This window comes from Crocodylus porosus, unplaced genomic scaffold, assembly GCF_001723895.1.
Source record: "Crocodylus porosus isolate Cpor-Errol unplaced genomic scaffold, CroPor_comp1, whole genome shotgun sequence".
Lineage (NCBI taxonomy): Eukaryota > Metazoa > Chordata > Crocodylia > Crocodylidae > Crocodylus > Crocodylus porosus.
This window is the reverse complement of record NW_017728911.1, coordinates 95705-108353: the sequence shown is the minus strand read 5'-3', so window position 1 is coordinate 108353 and position 12649 is coordinate 95705.

Genomic DNA, 12649 nt, shown 5'->3' with positions numbered 1-12649 from the left:
GGAACAAGCAAATGTGTGCATGTACATGCCTGTGTACATGTGTCTGTGTGTGCATATGTGTGTATGAGCAAATTTAAGTTCTGAACATACAGCTGTAGCAAAAAGATTCTCAGGATATTACCGGTGAGACAGAAGCAGAGCTCTGGGTTGAGGTTCTTAGTAAATTTACAAAACAAAGGGCTAAGCGAGCTGAAACAAAGCACAACAAAAGCACAGTAGTTGCAGACAAAATGATTTGAGACCATGTGACATTAACATAGCAAACTCTGCCTTTGCAACACAATAGGCACAAATACCACTAAGTAGAGCAGTTTCCCAAAATGTCGATACTTTGGGCACACATTTTTTTCTGGATTCAAATTGGCAGCACACTTTACTCTTATACCCGACATATGTACAACTTCAGTAGTAGTACCTAACCTTTTGGATCCACAGGCCAGATGAGCAATGCTGAGTTGGTCCACAAGCCAGATCTGATCCATTGCTCTGATCCCACCACATGGGCTCAGCCCAGCCAGGGTCCAATCCTTGTGCATGGGGCTGGGAAATTTGGCAGTGGGGGAACCGTGGCAATGTTAAATACTACCACTTCTCCACTACCACATTTCCAGACCCATGAGGAGGCCCTGCAAATCAGATGACCCATCTCCTGGGCCAGCTCTGATACTGATAACATCTAATTTTTTGTGGCACACTACTGTGTTGCACAGGGGTGGGCAAAATGCATCCCGGGGGCCAGATGCAGCCCACCAGGCCATTCTATCTGGCCCACAGGGCCCCTAAAAAATTTAGAAAATTAACATTAATCTGCCCTGGGCTGCCTGTCATGTGGCCCTTGATGCCTTGCTGAAACTCAGTAAACAGCCCTCTGCCCAAAATAATTGCCTGCCCCTGGTGTCGCAGCACATCCTTTGGGAATCACTGAAGCAGAGTTTGAAACAGTAGAACATCAAAATGCCACATGTTTGGATAGAAGAAATCATTTATGCAGGCAATCAAATGTGTGTGCAGCATGTTTATAGAATGGATACAAAAACATTCTGAAAGGTTTAAGGCAGGTGTCTTAAAGGATTAAGACATAGATATTATACATTACATTGATGTAGCTTTGAGTGTGCCCTTTAGAAAACATGCGTCAAGGAAAGCATTAAGATACAAGGTAAATGATCAACCTGGTACGGGCACTGAAATAACATGTTATTGTTAGCTCCTGAGATTCCTTGACGTTCGTGGGCGTAACCACCACACTTATTCAGGATAAAAAGAAATTAAGCTCCGATAAGGAATAAATAGCTGAAACAAAATGAGCCCCTGCCCCAAACCCAGCCACATGAAGGTTCGGTCAGGGAATGGGAGCAAGGTGGATAGCGGGATTTCCCTGAACACCTGTGTGAGGGAGTGGGGCCTCAGAGCAGCCGTGTACTCCCTAGCGCCCCCTACCATCACATAAGGTGGACTCAGCACCCTCGGATTCTCGCCTGCCACAACTTTGATCTAAAATGAGTTTTGATGGGAGGCTGCCTTTATCCCCCTGGTGAACGGTGTGTATGGTCCTGCCCCTACTCCAAAATGGGGTACCTCTATGCGCCCCCGCCTTAAGGGGCTATGCGTGCCTCCAAACCTTCCCTTTAGCACACCCCAAGCCTCACAGCTGTTCCGTGGGACGTTGTACGGTCCCCTGCCCCTCTGGTGCTCTCCCTCTGGCACCCTGGGCTCGTCACCCGCCTGGCGCCCCTGGGCCTGGCTCGTTGCCACCGCCCTGTTACCGGCGCCCCTGGGCCTGGCTCGTAACTGTGCCACACCTCAGCCTGTTGCCCCACTCTGGGGCCTATCGCCCACCTCTGGGCTTCCCCACCCCTCTTCGGGCCTCTGCCGTGCCTCTAGCCCCTCTCGGGTTTCTGCCACGCTCTCCACAGCCATCGCCCTCCTTCTGGACCTATACCACGCTCCTCGCACGTGGGGCTCTGGTAGCCCCTTGACCCTTCTCTGGGTCCTTTGCCCCACTGGGCAAAAACACCACCCTTATGGGCTGGGGTCTGAAACCCCGCACACCACCTCTCCAGCGCAACACTGCGCCTCGCCGGCACAAACACCATGCCTCTGCGGCGCAAACAATAGTGCCCCACTGGCACCATGCCCCTACTGGGCACCGGGAACCCCCAAGCTGCTGGGGAGCCCCCCTGAGGCCTCCTCACTCCCCTACAGCCTCACCTGGTCCTCCGGTGTAAACTGTAACTGAAACTCAAGCCACCTGGCTACAACGTAAACACAGAGCCTCCTTGCTCAAGGCAAACACCAAGCCCCTCTAGGGCTTGCAATCATACCTCCCTTCAGGGTGTTCTCCTCCCTGGCATCATCGCAGCCAGTCAGCACAGCAAGGCTGCAACCACCAACTCAGGCTGCTCAGCTCCTGCTCCTGCAGCATCCAGAAGGGAACTGCTAGTGGGCCCAGGCCTGAGCTGTTATAAAGGGGCCAGCCCTGCCCCCTTCCGGTCACTTGACCGGCTGGTTGCCCTAGCAACCCGCAGCTGCACTGCCCTGTTGGTTGGCAGCTCTGTCAAACAGCACTTGAGCTGCCCTGGTGACTGACAGCTCACCTGCTCTCCTTCTCAGGCACAGAGCACCCCAGTGCCTCCGTGACAACCTGCATGCAAACAAAGAAAGGCTACGGACTTTTTGATGGAGCTACGTAAAAGAGAAGCAGTGGAAGCAGCAAAGGTAAATGCAGGGAAGAAAGCAACATGGTGGTACTGACAGACAGAGAAGAATTTGTAATGTGAAGCAGAGAAAAAGCGGAGGGGGAGAGAGAGCGAGAGAGAGATTCTGGATACAGAGCTGCATGGAAAGAGGTTTGGAACCACACCCAAAACCCCCAAAACCTACCTGCTGTCTTTCATTCTCCTACAGAACTAGGTCAAAAAACTCACTGACTTCACCACAAATTTCTCCTCCTTAGAGAAACAACCTGCAAGAACTCAAACATTGGCTAACTGGTGTGGTCAAAGTAACATTATTCAACCCACACAATCAACTGTAACTGCCATGCTACAGGATTATTGTCCCATGGCAAGTGTTTCTAAGGCCCTGAGTAAAACCAAAAGAGAACCACACTCAAACTGAAAAACAAATTCTGGCAATTGTTGTAGCTTGTGAGTGACTTCATCAATATATGAGTAAAAATGGACTGTTACAGAAACAGACCATAAACCGCTGGGAATTCTATGACAAAAACTGCTGTGCAATGCACTGCCTAGACTTATAAAATGACCACAACATTGCAGAACTACTTGTTAAAAGTGAAAAGCAGACCTAGTAAGGTGTTTCTTAATGAACACGCTTCCAAGCTTCCCTTTGACAGTGAAAAAGGATCTGACAAGTGTGAACAAAGAACATAAAATGATGCAGCTTTGCAACAGCTTGAGAGCATGGACTGCATTTTGGCCACCTACAACTCTTTATGTTACCCCAGCAGCATAGAGGGGCTGTAGCAGCTCCATGAGAAATCTCCTTGTCACAGGAACATTAGGCTGGCAGAGGCAGAAGTGTCTATGCTGCTGCTGGTGCAGAGACTGACTGGAGCCTTAGGTGCTACAGGCTGGACCCGGGGTCTTCTTTGGCATATAGCTGCTTCCAGGGGTGGATCCAGGGGGATACACAGGTGCACTTGCACCCCGCTTTTGATTCCTGCTTCACCCAAAGTTTAAAAGCAACTGCCTGGCAGTGGCAGCATCATTTATAGTGCTGAGGGAGTTAATTGAATTCATGGCTCATTGTAATCTGCCTGATCCTTTCTAAACTCTTCTTTCCATGGGTGTTAATGACCCTCTCTTCTTTTTAATGAACTTGATGTTTCACATCAGTCAAGCTATCCATTGTTCTGCAATTCTGCTGTCTGTTCTCTGCTCCTGGTAATGAAGCTCCTATTTCACAGCCCTTCAGATTGTTTTTAACTCATTCCAATTAAGTTATATTTGTTCTTGCTTCAATCTTAAACTGAATAATACAGCCCTAGGCCCCTAATATAGTAGTAAAGTTTCTAGTTAATTTTTAATTGAAGACAATGATGTGTTGTTTTATATGGAATGATGCACCTCACCATCTGCACCCCCGTTTTTAAAATTCTACATCTGTCCATGGCTACCTCTATCCCATCCCTCCCTTGTATGAGGCTTCCTAAAAGAGATGCAGAATAGGATATGGAATAGAAATTCTAGATGGATGCTCAACAGAAAAAACTCAGGTGCCACCAAACCTGAGTAAGTGTCACCAGGACCAAGAAGATGAAATTGCTGAAGTGATAGTATTTCATTAAGGATGTTGTTAAACAGTACCATAGCCCATGGGGACAGGAATGCTAAACAGAAGGCATACTGCCATGGAGGTATTGTGAAGCATAAGAACAGAACCTAAAATGGCCTCCTCTGACCAGTCACACAGGCAGCCATCAAAGACAAGATGTCAGATATTCAGTTGGTGCCAAGTACGGCTCCAGTGCAACCAATCTGAGGACATCATCTATCCAAGTGAGAAGTTAAGAATGCAGAGGAAACAGAATGCAGAAGAATCAGTCAAAGTGCATGATAATCCAGATTGCATTTGGGCCAAAGCTGGTACAAATCCATCTGGATTAAATGAGAAAATCCACCACCTCTTATTTGTGAACTCATACTCACATGTTTTTAAACTGTTCTGTTGAATAACATATTGCATAGCAATTTAATAACTCAATGCTAATAGCCGTTTGCACACTGGAATTTCAGCTGCTTTAATAACAGATGATGGTGCACTATTCATTAGTAGCTGAATTAAGTAAGTCTCTTCAGTATAGCAGTTCAAGCACTCTGTGTCAAACTGTTATTATTATATAATAAAATGGCTAGGGAGAAAAATCAGGACCTATTGTAATGGTTGACCATCTTTGTGGATTTGAAAGAATATTGAAACCCATGCCAGTGTTCAGTAGGACCATGGATTCAGAGAGTTCTGCATACAAGGACAAAACTTGGGGCCAACATTTAATAAGCTTCTTGAACCAGAGATGATTAACCCTAAAGTAATTGCAAGAGAGCTATTCACCAGGAAATGGAAAAGAAATGCTGCAACAGGAATGCTAAACAGTTAGCTTTGTTGCAAGCAGGCAGAATTTTAGATTACAAACAGGAAATGGGTGTATCATTCATGTCATGGTCATAGATCATAATTATCCATGAAGGTCAGTCCTAAAAGGGGAATTACTAGAGCAGATTATAAAACAGTGAGTTTCGAAACATCTGGAGGAAGAAAGCATCAATGGCTAGCAGTTAACATGGATTTGAGAATGAACCACATCAAACCAACTTGATTTCCCTCTTTGACAGAGTAACCAGTTGGGTTGTTGAGGGGAATGTATTGGACATGATATATTTGTATTTTCTCGCATCCCACCCCCCCTGCAAATATGGCATGCACCTTCTGTGTGGAAGGCAGACTATAGGAAAATGATTTTTCCGGAGTCATGGCCTACGGCCGGCTTTTTCTTGGAGATACTGTTCTGCAAAAAGGCTAATGCTTCTCTCAGCCAAAAAGCAGTAGCGGTGGATTCCAGTGTTTCATGGCTGATGCTAAATTGGCAGCAGATTTTTGCTGCTCAGCCAAAAACTACTACCAAGTCACTAGTAGAAAAGAAAGGGTTAGCATGCCTGAAAGAGAAGAAGCAGACCTTTTGTAGCACAGCCTCCCCATACACCTGCTCCTCCATGCTTCTGTTCCAGCAAAGAAAGTCAACTTCCCAGCTTAAGATATGTACCCCAATTTTGGAGGACTGTTTTTTGGTGGAAAGGTACATGTGGTATGCAAGTAAATGTGGTATTTAGGATTTAGTCGGACTTTTAACATAGTCCTTTAACATAGTCCTTAGTGACTGGGGGAAATACAGACTGGGTAAAAATACCACTAGGGCAGGGGTTGGCAGTGGGCAGAGTGCCAAAAACACCCATAAGCTCGATCTGTAAGATGTTGGTGTGCCAGGGATGGATGGTGTGAAGGGCCTGATCCTTGTTGTGGGAGCACAGACTTGGCCCCTTCCCTACCATCTGCCCCGAGGTGTGTGCGCCAAGCAAAATGCCTTCACGTGCCACACTCTGGCACACGTGCCAGGAGTTGCCTACCCCTGCACTAGATCAATACATAATTGATTTAATATCTGCATGCAAAAACTAGCTATAAATGGAGCAATGTCAGAATGGCAGGAGGTCTCAAGTGGGTTTCTACCAGGGTCTCTTCTGGGTTCAATTTTGTTTAATATTTTTATTAAAGACTTGGATGGAGGAATAGAGAACTTACAAATCAGATTTGCAGATAACACAAAATTGGGAGGGACCACAAATGCTTTGAAGGAGAGGATTAGAATTATAAAGGAGCTTGATAAATTAGAGAGCTGGGCTACAGACCATAAAATGAACTAAAGCACAAATAAAGAATTGGTGGAACTGTCTCGAGCAGGGGCAGGCAATTATTTTGGGTGGAGGGCAGCTTACTGAGTTTTGGCAAGCCATCAAGGGCTGCATAACAGGCAGCCAGGGGCAGATAAATACTAATTTTCTAAAATTATTAGGGACCCCGTGGGCTGGATACAATGGCCTGGCAGGCCAAATCCAGCCCCTGGGCTGCTTTTTGCCCACCCCTGGTCTAGAGAGTAGTATTGGAAAAAGATTGTGGGGTTGTAACAGATGACAAAGTAAACATGAGTCAGCAGTGTGATCCTATTCCAAGAAAAAGCAAATTTGGGGCTGCATTAACAGAAGAACTATATGCAAGAGAAATGAGTCAGTAGTACCAGTATATCCACTAATGAGGCCTGTGCTGAAATATTGTTTCTGGTTCTAGATACCACATACAAAAACATTTATAAAAGGATTCGAATGCAAGCCATGTGAGGAAAGGCTGAGAGAAGTAGTTATGTTTAGTTTGGAGAAAAGCAGATGCTGGGTGCTGAGATCTTTGTGCCAGTAACTTGGGTTAACTGTGTATTTAAGACATATCCTGTGACAGCAATTAAGGGTGTGACAAAAGTCATCAGTCCTTCTGTGTCCTGCTCCAAACCCCCATTCCCTGGTCCTTGTGTACCATTCCCTGATAACTATCTGGAAGTTGTCTGTCACTGCACACAGGCCTGCTCAATGATCTTACCTGACATTCACATGTGGCTTTCAGGATCATCAATTGTACTCAGATACAGAATTCTGTTTATCAGAGTGAACCATGAGAATACAGAAGCTGGCATTTGATGCTTCTGCTTTTGGCCAATAAGCCCTGAAGTCCCAGATCTGTTTTGAGAGATAAGACCAGTGATACAATGTCCTGAAATGGGCACAGTGGAGTAACATAACCAATATTGCAGTCTAGTAAGCTGATATTGCTATTTTTTGTAGACAAGACAGTGCAGCATGAAGTCAGAGAGTGCCTACTGATGACCAATCTCTATTAATACTATGGGGCGAATACTACAAAATAAGCAAAAGTTTGCTGTAAAAACAATTTCAACGTGAGCATCATCCACTTAACTCCAGTCACTTCCTGAACATAAACTCCAAAGAAGGATTGCACATAGGTTAGAAGAAACCTTTTCAAACAGCCAAGCAGTGATTTAGTCATAAAACCAGCCATACATGGGTGAAAAGAAAGAATTATCACATGCTAGCAAATGCAGGAATCAATCACAAGCATAGTTACAACGTGTGTGTATATTTATCTGTGTAATGCAGCTCTTACTGACATTAGTAACAGAGGATATACTCCAAAGTGAGCAATATTTGAAATTCTACTGATATAAGCATAATGCAGAAGACATTACCCAAGTCTCATGGTGCTAATGAGTTGACTATGGTTGCAAGTTAAATCCATGGTGGTTCTGTGCTATTGCATTAAAACATTATTAGGTTAACAAAGGATCAACATTTGGTTTATTCCTGTAGAAACATACAGGAGGATTTCTGACTTGAAAAAACAATCCAAATTGATTCCTGGGCCAGATGAATTTTCCATGCCAACTCCATCCCTCCTCCAGTCATGAATATCAGTCATTAGAATACCTCTTCTGATGAACAAAGATTGCCTAAGTGGACAGTTTTCTATCAGCAGTCTGGAACATCCATTCATCTAGTCCACCCCCCTGCTCAAAGCAGAATCATCCCCAACTAGGTCATCTTAGCCAAGGATTTGTCTACTCAGGTCTTAAAAACCTCTAAGGATGGAGATTCTACAACCTCTCTGGGTAGCCCATTCAGTGCTTTACTACCCTCGTAGTGTGAAAGTTTTCCTAATATCTAACCTAAACTTCCCCTGCTGCAGCTTGAGACCATTGCTTCTTGTTCTGTCATTTGTCACCACTGAGAACAGGCTGACCTCATGCTCTTTATAACAGAGGATGCTTATAGAATCATAGGGCTGGAATGGACCCTGAAGGATCATCATGTCCAGCCCCCTGCATGAGCAGGAAAGACATCCAGACCTTTTGCTTCCAGACCTTTTGCCTGAATGTGAACCTCCCCCACACTAAAACTGAGAAATGTTCCAAATATGTCACATAAAGGTAGTGAAGTCACTTTCCATTGTGGAACACAGCAGGTAATGCTGCATTGTTCTCCAGGGCCTTTAAACCCAGTAGAGAACAGACACTCTTTGAGGTGGTCATTTATGGTGAGCCAAAGGCTGCTTTATCTTTCAAATGGAAAGGGCATTGAGAGAACCTGCTGCAAGACTTGCAAAGAGATTTTGATGGAAGTTCAGACAGGCTTTACAAACTGTAGCTTAAAAAGCAGGCCACAGAAGAGAAGATGCTGAAGGAGAAGACAGAAGAAGGAGAAAGAGCAGAAAATGAGAGGAGACAAGGAGCAACAAAGTAACACTTTTGGAAAACTTCTAAGGATGTATGCCCCCACATCCAAGGATGCACATGCTACAAACCTAAACCTAGTCATGTCACTACCATGCTACCACATGATGAAGAACAGAGCTACTCAACCCACAAACTGCAGATGAGATCTAGCGTGTGAAACCATGTGATCCAGCCCACAGGGCTCCCCAAGTGAAGTGTCTGGAAATTTGGCAGGGTGGGGAGCAGTGGCAAATAAAGGTGCCACTGCTCCCTCACTGCCAAATATCCAAGCCCCGCAGGACAGATGACATGGCCCCCTGCACAGGATCCTGCTAGCACACAGGGAGCTGGGCTGAAGCTGGGGCTGGGGCAGCAGGCCCAATACAGTGTGCACACAGCCAGGGTTGGGGCCCGATCCAGTGCGCACACAGCCAGGGTTGGGGCCAATCCAGTGCGCACACATCCAGGGTTGGGGCCCAATACAGTGTGTGCAGGGCTGGGGTGGAGGGGCCCAATCCACTGCATGCAGCACTAGGACAGTAGGCTCAATCCAAGGCAAACAGTGCTGAGGCTAGGGCTAGAGCAGCAGACTTGATCTAGTGTGGGGCCAGGGCCATGGCCACAATATGGTAACCTAGATCCAGGCCCAGTCCGATGCATACCAGATCAGGCCCCAATCTGTGTGTGCTGTATTGATCTACAGAATGGATCCAGCTTGCAGATCTACCCCACACCATTCCTCCAGCTCACAGAGCCAAAACATCACTGATGTAGACAATGGAGAACCCAGAGCTGGGGTGAAGCCAATGCATTGCCTAACCACTAACGGAAGGGTATACTACGATCAGTACTGACCTACTAGTTTCGCAACACAGAGCAGAGAAAACATAGGCAGTGATGATGCACAGTTCCATGCCATGTGACACTGCACATTCATTTCTTCTCTCTTGCACTTTTCATTTTCCCTTTTGAGCTGGAGTTCAAGCAGGTTTCAACTGCTTTGCTTTCAAATAGCACTGTTTTTGATTTACACCTCTTGTGCCTTTTAGCATTTCCATTTGAAGGGGGGGGGAGGGTTTGGCAGCTGGGCCGCCTGTGTTGAAAATGTTTAATAAATTAATCTAGACAACATTCCATGTGTTTTCCAAAGAATAACATATGGAATATTCATGCAGAATGCAAAGAATTACTTATATCTCTGATTTAAAATTCATACAAATGGCGTACAGGCAAACAAATACAGGAATCATAAGCTGCCTCCCTCACCCATGTGTTACATTAACATTACATCTATGTAGAAACAGTAATTATACGATGAATGTATTGCATCATCTCCACCTTCAAAACAAGGCTTTGAGAACACAGTTTCCTTTATTTTCTGTGTTTTCTTGGATCTAGCCTGTTTACAGAAGCACATGTCCATATTCTTGTTAGTTCACCAAAACCACATTCCACCACCATTGTGCACCTGCTTAATGTACAGTCTTCTGCCAGGTGCTAGCAAGTCAGGGTAGGCCTCTCTGAGCCAGGGGACAGGAGGGTAAGTTGAGTCTGCCAAAATTACCTTGGGAACAGAGATCTCATTGATAGCCAAGTTATTTGCTTGGAACCATGTACCTGCTCAGTCCTCTTCCAAGAGCTGCCTCTCCAGATTCTTGCATTATGTACTTTGGCAGAGCATTCAGTGCAGGTTTCCATGAACCAGCTCCTGTAGCTTACCAAGGCCTCTATAGCAAGAAAGCAACATCATTCTTTGGTCATGTGCAGCTAAGGGGAATGGGTGCACAAAATGTGTATGCAAGCTGCAAGGACAAAATGTGTGTGCTAACAATGGCTCCACCACAATTCGGGAAACCATCTGCTGAAACTCTGCAGCTATTTGGGGGACACTGCCCACATGCACTATAACAACAAATGGTGGGCAACAGCCCCCACAAAGGAACTGATGATTGATTAGCCAAAAATCTGTAACCAGCCAGGGTAGTCACCTTCCAGAGGGCTGCTGATGCTTCTGATGCTTAAGCACTTCTGGGTCCTCTCACAGTCCTGGCTGTCCTCATATAGAAGACCTGGTTCAATTGCTGGTTGTCCCACATTGGCATGAAGATGTATCACCTCCCATTGCCTGTGGCCCTACTCCAGAATTACTCTTCAGCCTGGATGGGTTTCTTCTGCCATTAAAAATGGCATTAGCTGTTGGTATTTCTCCACCTGTACTTGCAGTTTGCTTTAAAAAAGCATGGCATATATCATGAGGTGGTTCTTCCTCGTCTTGCTGATGGAGAAAATTGCACCACTGCCAATATTTGGTACAGATCATTCTTGCACCTGGATCCATGCTTTGACACCAGATGGAGCAGACAGAAATCTGAACAGAAACCTGGAACACACCAACTTGAAATTTGTTTACTTAAATAAGTTGCTGGATTCATTGCCCTTTCTACCAAGGATTCTCAGAAGGGATAGACAAATACTCTCACAATATACTGCGAAAATTGTTATAGGGTGTCACAGCTTAGCATTGTGAAGCCTGAGTGTGCCCTCAAATGTCTGAGTGCCACATGAGTCCAGTACCTGTGTGTACAAAAGACACTTCAGTACCTCCCACAGCACCCAACGGCTAGCCTGGTGTGGCTGCTCTCCCGTGTGACAGGCTGACATAAGGCAAGTAAGGTGGGACTCAGTAATTTTATAAGGTGGACATACCCTCAGGTGGCTACAGCCTGTTCTTGTGGGCTGGCACACACCAGACAACATCCACCCCTTCACTGACAAAGAAAATGAGCTTTTTAATTGGTGCAGCAAGCACAGGCTCAAGGTGAGACATCCACCCCAGTAAATGGGGAGTGGGTTTCATATATAACAATCCATCTGATACTTGAAAAAAATGGGTGGAGAAATGCAAGAATGACTCCTGGAGGAAGATCCCAACTCCTGGTAAGGGAGTGTAAGGGATGATACACGTGCCCAAATGGGAAGAGGAAAGAAGGGTGGAGAGGAGTGCACACGTAGGTGAGAACAGCAGGTGTGTAACTATAGTGCTAAGTGTCAGGCGGGAGGGAATGAAGTGGGGAGAGATGTCACAGGCCCCTGGGTGTGGAGTGGGATGTGAGGGGGTACCGTGCCCAGGCAGGACTGGGGTGTGTTTATATATAGGGAAATCCTGTGGCTTACATGTGGCAGTAAGGGGACCTGCTGCCCAAGTGAAGGGGAATGTTGTGGGGAAGGGGTCCAGTGCCTGAGTGGGTGAAGTGTGCGTGTGTGTCCATGTCCCGCTGCCCAGGCAGGGGTGTGCATGGGGTGTCCAAAAGTGTGAGTCTCAGTCATTTGGGTGCAGTGCACTTCCCGGACAAGGTGTGCATGTGGATTTTGGTGGATGAAAAGGCAGGGTGCGAGTCCCATGGCCTGTGCTTGGGGGTTCCCAGGCTGGGGGCAGGCTCCTGGTGCCACAGCGATGATGGACCGTGCTTGTGTGTGCCGGGCAGAGGCAGGGGGTCTCAGCCACTGGCGCCCGTGTGAGAAGTCTCTCTGTGCCAAGCCGTGGGGGACGGGGCTGTGCCAGGGCCCAGGTGCCACCACTTCAGCTCAAGCCACTGCAGCTCCGGAGGGGCCAGCTTCTGCCCCTGGTCTGGCCGGCAAAGGCTGGGGGTGGGGAGGACAGCCCGGGCCTCTGGGTGCTGACGTGCCCGTCCCCCGGCGGCCCGCGGCTGGGCCGGGTCTGAGGGGCCGGGGGTCTGGTCCGTCGGGGGGAGGCGGCGGGCAGGGCCGGCGGCTATTTCTGGCGGCGGGCGGCGC